The sequence below is a fragment of the Petaurus breviceps genome, unplaced genomic scaffold (genome assembly GCF_028583685.1).
Source record: "Petaurus breviceps papuanus isolate PSGF00001 unplaced genomic scaffold, PetGlider_PUasm1.0 99, whole genome shotgun sequence".
NCBI lineage: Eukaryota > Metazoa > Chordata > Mammalia > Diprotodontia > Petauridae > Petaurus > Petaurus breviceps.
The window spans coordinates 17,196,821-17,205,294 of NW_027187465.1; the positions used below are offsets into that span (position 1 = coordinate 17,196,821).

An 8,474-nucleotide genomic window follows, 5' to 3' on the forward strand; every position below is an offset into this window, starting at 1 on the left:
AATAAAAAGAAAGAAAACCTTCCTTATGAAACCATGTAACTAGTGCAGTTTAGTAGAAGTCCTGCAGGTGGCAGCAGGAGCATAAGAGGACACCAGAAAGCACCCAATCAGCTGGAGAGTATCAGCCAATAGTGGAGATAATAGCCCAGCAGTGAAACACAACAGCCTAACACAGTAACCCTGTAGTTTGTAATTTGACCCATAGGTGGTACAGTAATAGAGTATTGGCCCAGAAATTCGGGGGACCTGAATTCAAATCCTGCCTCAGATACTCACTAGCTGTGTGACCCTGGGCAAGTCACTTAATTTCTATCTGTCTCAGTTTTCTTATCAGTAAAATGGGGGTATTAATAACATCTACCTTTTAGTATTTTTGTAAGGCTAAAATGAGATAACATTTGTAAAGCACTTTACAAATCTCAAAGTGTTATATAAATGATAGTTACCGTGTTTCCCCGATAATAAGACCTATCCTGAAAATAAGCCCTCCCCTTACTGTGTAAGATTCCTCTAAAATAAGCCCTCCCCTGAAAATAAGCCCTATTGAGATTGCTACTGTAGTGAAGCTGATCCCCTGCGCTACACGCTACATTACGGTACCCTCTGTATGCACCGTCCTCCCCCCCACCCCGTGAAACACACGCCGCGCTCCGAGCTGCATCCAATCAGAGCTGCAGCAGTGAGCGCGTCATCCTGTTCTTCCCCAGTGATTTGCTTTTTGAATAAAGGTACATTTTTTTGTTCACATTTACCTGTTTATTAAAATTGCTGTCAATGTTCATTAAAATAAGCCCTCCCCTGAAAATAAGCCCTCTGGTGTTTTTCTGTCCAAAAAAATTAATAAGACAGTGTCTTATTATCGGGAAAACACGGTATTATTATTAACAGAAGACAACAATGACTCTGTGTGAGGGCCAGCAAATGACATAGAAATGTTCCAGGTTGTATATTACCTACAGGTGTATGTTTCCTTAGACATATCCCCTCTTCCATACATATTTGTTGGTCATGCATGGCCCCTCTGCTGCCAGCAATCAATCAATTAACATTTATTAAGCATTTACTAAGTTCTAGTCACTGTGCTAAGTGCTGGGGATACAAAAAGAGGAAAAAGATAGTCCCTGCCCTCAAGGAGCTTACAATCTAGTGGGGTACATAGTATGTAAACATATATTCAAAGCAAACTATACACAGTAGGGAATTCCCCTTGTATATATCAGGGGTATGTTCCTTGTCATTAATTTTGTTATGCAGCTTAATTAAATGTCTTTTGCTTGAACATATCCTTTGCTTGGTCTGGAAAGAGAAAGATTGGTGGGGGCTTGTGAACCATGAGTTTGAATGGATACTGCCCCAATGGATGCCTTGAGTTTCTGGTAACTTTCAGGAGACCAATGTTTGATGGAACTCTAGGGCATGTATTATATGCCCATCTGTTAAAAAGGGAGGAGGACAGTTCATTTTTACCCTTTCATGATAAAGCAGCGAATCCAAGGTCCACCCCAATTGGAATCTGTTATAAATAAAGTGTTAACAACAGCTATAAATAAGGTAGGAGTTTATGTTAAAGTTCATTAGCCTATGTAATGATTTTATTAGCATTCTTTTGCTCCACAATCATACACTGTGACCCTCATCCCATGTGGCCATCTTGAAATACGTGCCACTGGTCATGTTGTGATGGTAGGCAAATCAGTCAGGATGATAATAGCTTCTCTTTCTGCAGGCTTTATGGTTTAGGGAGAGATTTCGTCATAATCTTATGGGGACCACAGTACAGGATGCTCTATCTAGAGCTGAAAAGGAGCTTAAAGGGTATCTCATCCACCCTCCTTATTTTACAGAAGAGGAAACTGAGGTCCACCCAGAAGAGTAAAGTACTCAGATTCACACAAGGGGCAGAGTCAGGACTTATGGCCAGGACCCCTGGCCACAGACTTGTGCTCTTTTCCTAGCAGGACTATGTTTTCTGACAAAGTCTTCCAGATGAGGAAATCAATCACAGAAATGTGACTGGGCACAGGAAAGTCACATAGCTAGTAGGAGGCAGAGAACAATAGATTCTGAACTGAAAGAGACCCTAGAAGCCATTACGGGCTAATCCCTTAATGTTAAAAAGGTGGGGGCTGAGGTTCAGACAGATTAAGATTTGACTAACTAATGTCAGTTCTTTCTGACTCCAAGTCAAGGTCCTTATCCATTATTCCTTGCAGCAGTAGCAGCAACAGCAACAACAAAAGTATGGTAGTGAGGGTGGTAGTGATGGTAGATGTAGTCATAGTAGTAACAATAATAGAGGTAGTATTTGTAGTAGTAGTAGTCATGGTAGTGGTAGTAGTAGTATTAATGATAATAGTAGTAGTAGAGGTAGTAATAGTGGTAGTAGTAGTAGTAAGAGTTGTAGTAGTAGTAATAGTGGTAATAGTAGTAATAGTGATAGTAATAGTAGTAGCAGTGATGGTGGTGGTATTAGTAGTAATGGTAGTAGGAGTAGGAATAGGAATAATTGTGGTAGTGGTGGTAGTAGTAGTATGGTGATGGTAGTAGTACTACTACTAGTAATGGTACTAGTAGTAGTAGCACTGTCATGTTGTAAGAAATGATGAGCAAACAAAAGAAATGGTGAGCAGGATGGTTTCAGAAAAACTTAGGAAGACTTACATGAACTGATGCAGAGTCAAGTGAGCAGAACCAGGAGAACATCTTACACAGTTACAGCAATGTTGTTCAATGATCAACTGTGAATGATTTAGCTCTTCTCAGCAATACAATGATCCAAGACAATTCCAAAGGACTCATGATGAAAAATGCAATCCACCTAGATAGAAAGAAGTGATGGAGTCTTAATGGTAATCACAGCATAATTTTTTTCACTTTTTTTCATGCTATCATTCTTTTTTGGTCCATGCTTTCTTTTACTATATGACTAATATAGAAATCTGTTTTGCATGATCGCACATGCATGACCCTATTAAATTGTTTACTGCCTGTGGTGGAGAGGGAGGGAGAGAATTTAGAGGTCAAAATTTTAAAAAGTGAATGTTAAAAATTGTCTTTAGGGGCGGCCAGGTAGCACAGTGACTAAGAGCACCGTCCCCAGAGTCGGGATGACATGGGATCAAATCTGGGCTCAGACACTTAGCACCCACTCAGAAACACCTGGCCATGTAACCTTGAGCAAGTTACTTAACCCCAATTGTTTAGGGGCAGCCCGGTGGCTCAGTGAGTAAGAGCACCAGCCCCAGAGTCAGGATGACCTGGGATCGAATCTGGGCTCAGATACTTACCACCACACCCAGAAATAACTGACTGTGTAACCTTGAGCAAGTTACTTAACCCCAATTGCTCTAAGAAAAATCATCTTTACATGTAATTGGGAATAAATAAAATATTATTTAAAACAAAATAATGAGGAAGTTGGACTCTGAAGTTCCTTCCAACTCTAAGTCTACAATCCTGAGACTTCTGTGGGCCTCGGTTTCAGGGAGTCAGACTGGATGATGTTTGATGTCTCTCTCTGTTCTAGATTCATGATTCCATCATACTATGTTTTTGTACCTCACACGATTATGAAGGAACAAATTATTAAGGTTCTATAGATATGACTTGTTATTATCCTTGTTTATTTGTCTGGTCTTCCTTGTTGTTTCAACAAGCATTTATTAAATGCCTTATTGTATGCTAGGCACTAGAAACACACAGACAGAAGTTAAAGAGTCCCTTCCCTCAAGAAACTTACATTCAAATAGGAGAGGCATCATGTAGAGAAATACATACAAGATACAAAATAGAATTGATTTATTAAGTCTCAACAATATATTCTGCATGGTCCCAAGCCAAACAGGATAACGCAACCCAGCCTAATGCCTAAGTAATCTATTTCATAGGGAATTGTAGCAGCAAGCACCCTAGCATACCCAGGATGGCTGCTAGCACAGGTTCCTAGATATACTTTTCTAAAGGAAAGCAACTCAAAATGGGTTAACAAACTTGCTTTAATCAAACATATGTCATTTACCTAGTTCAGGGGAAACAGTTCAGCACCCCAAACTTCAGAGAATACAAACAGAGGTTACGAGTAGACAGAGAAACAGATGAGCAGACAGGCTTCCAGCTCTCTGACTATTACATCCATACCTAGTCAGTTACCAGAGAGGGAAGCACCAACATCTGGGTTTTCAAAGCCAGGTCAAATCACACAACTCTTCTCAAAGTGAGCCCCAAAGCAAAACATCACATCGGGCTATATATAGCCTTCTCTGGTTCAGAGAATGTAACAGCCCTCTTGACCCACTGCCCCATCACAAAGTGACAAGGTGTGGGCATTTCTGAAAAACAAGCCTCCTCTCACAAGCTCCATGTGAGCACATTCAGCCTGTTAGGGGGCAGAGTATATTTTCAAATCAGGGAAGGTTCTCAGAGTCACTATCAAAGGTCCAAGGGACAGAGAAGATATTCAGATTCCCATTCCCATAACAGGAATCTTACCTGGATTTGAGTATCATTAATTACCATTATGGGATAGAAAAAGTAACAGATAGAACATATTTGACCTTGGAGATAAAACCCAAGAACAGCAAGAAGAAAGTCACATGTAGCAGAAGCTTTTTACTCAAGTTGGTTTGTAACCTGTGACATCATCTGTGGATTCAGGATCAGTTTCCCCTACCCTGCCCAAGAGCTGAAAGTGCTTCACATCTTCAGAGAAGAATTGTAGGAAGTTTTGATTGCCAGAAAAAACGTCTTAAGATGTAAATCTGTCTAAAGATGAGGTTGAGGGCTTCTTTTCACTGGAGCTCCTCCAGACCTTAAATTGGTGCATTGTGGATTTCTTTTGGGGTATTTGGGCCCTTTGAAACCCCTTTGAAATCTAAGATTCTGAGTGGAATTCTGGGAAGAAGTGGTCAGAATTATCACCCGCGCCAGGATACAGAAAGAGGCATCATGGTATAGTAAAAAAGAGTATTGGCTCTGGCTTCAGAAGTGATCAGTTCAAATCCCACTTTTGACACTTAATAATAACAACTCATATGTTCTATTGTTGCTGTTCAGCTGTTTCATTCATGACTGACTTTTCATGACCCCAGTTAGGCTTGACTTTGCAAAGATACTGGAGTGGTTCACCATTTACTTCCCCAGCTCATTTTTACAGATGAGGAAACTGAGGTGAACAGGGTTAAGTGACTTGTCCAGGGTCACACAGCTAGTAAGTGTCTGAGGCTGGATTTGAACTCAGAAAGATGAGTCCTGATTCCACACCCAGTACTTTATGAACTGTGCCACCTAGCTACCCCAATTAACATTTATATAGCTCTCATTATGTACCAGGAACTGTGTATTTTTATAATTATTATTTCATTTAATCTTCATAGCAATCCTGGGAGATAGGTGCTATTATTATCTCCCTTTTGCAGAGCAGGAAATTGAGGCAGGCAGTGGTAAAGTGACTTGCCCAGGGTCCCACAGCTAGTAAGAGTCTGAGACTGGATTTGAACTCAGGTCTTCCTGATTCCAGGTTTGATGCTCTAACTGTTCTGCTACCTAGTTGCCCTGTGTGACCCTGGGCAAGTCATTTAATTTCTGCTGGCCTCTGCTTCCTCATCTGCAAAATAAAATGGTTGGTCTGGATGGGCTATTAAGTGCCTTCTAGATATATTCTTTGTTTCTTGGCTATAGCTTTTAGAGTTGTAAGTGTCATTTAACTCTCTCAATTTTCAGATGAAGAAGAAGGGCCTCAAAAAAGCTAAGTGAGTCACTTACTGCAAGAATCAAGAGTCAAACCTAGGATCTCTGATTCCAAAACTAATGATTTCCTCACTGCAACATGTACCCTCTCATTCCATATGAGTTGCAATGCCTGGGCAGCTAGAAGGCCCAGAACAGAAAGCACTGGGCCTAGGGTCAGGAAGATTCATCTTCCTGAGTTCAAATCCAGCGTCAGACACTTACTAGCTGTGTGACCCTGAGCAAGTCACTTAACCCTGTTTGCCTCAGTTTACCCATCTGTAAAACTATCTGGAGAAGGAAATGGCAAATCATTCCAGTATTTCCAAGAAAACTCCAAAGGGGTCACAGAATTGGATATCACTGAATAGCAATAAAAAGCTATGAAAGATTTTTGAATAGGGGAATGATATTGAATTCTAGGTTTAGAGCTGTAAGGGATCATTAGAGGTTATAAAGTCCACTTGCTTTCTTTTACAGGAAAGGAAAATGATCAAATCTGTTTCATAATAGTCAATCCAGCAATGGTATGAGGGCTAGATTATAACATAAAACACCCAATGGGAAACTTTATCAATGTCAGGGCTGACCCCAAAAGCTATGCTTCTAATTCCTTCATCCAACTTCCTTTCTATCCCAGCTCCCTATGAGCTGGGAAGGTGGAAGAGGTGTCTGGCTTTCCTCTGAGTTGGTCTGTAACTGCTTTGGGGGAGGGAGGGTAAGAAAGAGTCTGAGGACAGATGACTTAGAGAAAGCCTGGGTGGAGAAAGTCAGGGACGGAGGCATTGTGTGAGGTCTAGAGGCCAGCTTGTCTACAGAGTACAAAGGAGGTTTGCAAGCGTGGGTGTCAGGGAGACCAAGAGCTGATCCGAGATTAGGAATAGAAGGTAAATCTTGGTGAAATCTCAAGTGTGTAATTTACCACATGAATCACTTGGTACTGGATTAGTATAAAACTTACAGCCTGAGGTGGTGATTAGTGTAATTAAGCAGCCCTCTGATTGACTCTGAGGTGGAAACACACCTTGGTTCACCTTTGAGGTAGAGGGACAGTGTGAATGAGTCCTTTGAGGAATTGGGGGTAGTCCTGCTGTATTCTGCCCTGGATGGACGATATACAGAGGATCATGCTGGATTCCGGGAGCCACATTCAGGAAGAATGTTGATGAGTTGGCTAGTGCCCCAAAGAAGGCTCCAAGATTAAGACCGTGCTATAGTAGGATTAGTTAAGAGAATCAAGCAAGTTTAATTTAGAAAAAAAAAACACAGGGTGTGTGTGTTGGGGGGGGAAGAGTGTTAAGGAGGGGGCTGAACATGAACACACATGAACATGATAGCTGTATTCAAGTATCTGAAGGTTTCTCCTATAGAAGATTAGACCCCTGAGGGTAGGACTGGAAGGGCAAAGTTGTGAAGAATCTATTTTATTCTTGATGTCAGAGAAAGTTTCCTAACAATTAGAGCAGAATGGAAATGGGCTGCCTTAATGGTTAATGAGATCCCCATCACTGCAGGTATCCAAGTAGAGCCTGGTCATAGACTTGGGGGTGGAGAAATTTTACAGGTGATTTCTCTACAGAGCTATGAAGACAGCTGAAGGTAAATGGAATGTTTGACAAATGAAGTTGACTAAAGTCAGACAGTGAAACTAGTCTCTAACTTTTCTGTGATTGATTTTTTAAAAATATACATTTATCTTAAGCAGAAGTAAAATCCATCAATCATATTTACACCTGTTTACACAAAAAAATGAATTTCTTTGCATGGAACATTCTTAAGGGTTTGTTAGTTACTTCTTTGGTATTCCCCTGTTTTCTACATGTCCATTCACCTCATCTTTCTGTGTCTGTATTCATATGCTCATGGTTGCTAGCTCCCACCCCTTTGGGTGGGTCCTGTTTATATATGTACATGTTGTCTCCATTCGAAAGAAAGCTATTTGAGAAAATTATTCCTAATTATATGTGAAGGGATGATGTAGAAAATCAGTCATGAGACAACTGTAACCTACATCGTATATGGGACATAATAAGCACATAATAAATAAATACTTGTTGATTGATTATTGATTAAATAAATGACCTTTGATGTCTCTTTAAACTCTAAGGTAGGGGTGGGGAACATGTGACCCTCTAGGTCCTCAAGTGCAGCCCTTTGACTGAATCCAAACTTCACAGAACAATCTGTGACCTTGAGCCTGAAAATCCCCCCCCCTCCCCTGCTCTAAGGAGTTCCTCTGATTTTGTGATCTTAACACTGAATTTGGACTAGGTCAAAAGAATGAACTTGCAGGTAACACAGATGGTGGGCCCTTAAGAAAAGGAGTTGGAGTCTGGGAACAGGTCTTACAAAGAACAGATTTAATCACTGGGTGTAACTAGGACCTTTTCTATCACAGCAAGGCAAAGTCAAATTAGAAAAATGTGTCTCTTTTTCATTGGCCTGTGATTTTTTTTTTTCATAGACCTGTGATTTCTTTGGCATAGGGAACTCCAAGTGAGGAGTCATCCCAAAGCATCACCACCTGCTATTAAATGTCTAGCTTCAGAGAGCTCAGAAGGGGGGCATTGGGAGGTTGGGACCAACACATGTTATCATAGCTAGCATGTGTCAGAGAAGGGACTTGTAATGGGGTCTGTCTTCCTGATTCTGAGACCAGCTCTCTGGCCCCTAGAGTACCTTGTCTCATCTATCTATCTATCTATCTATCTATCTATCTATCTATCTATCTATCTATCTATCTATCTATC

At 40.8% G+C, this 8,474-nt stretch overlaps 1 long non-coding RNA gene across 1 annotated transcript in view; it reads right to left on the minus strand.

Moving 5' to 3' along the window:
• Positions 1–733: 733 nt before the first annotated feature.
• Positions 734–8,474, minus strand: part of LOC138156263 (uncharacterized) — a 12,040-nt gene continuing 4,299 nt past the window's right edge. Inside the window, exons 2-3 of the long non-coding RNA XR_011167110.1 lie at positions 2,662–2,818; positions 734–1,513 (exon numbers count right to left, since the gene is read on the minus strand). This is a non-coding gene — a long non-coding RNA (uncharacterized lncRNA). The remainder of the gene's footprint in view (positions 1,514–2,661; positions 2,819–8,474) is intronic.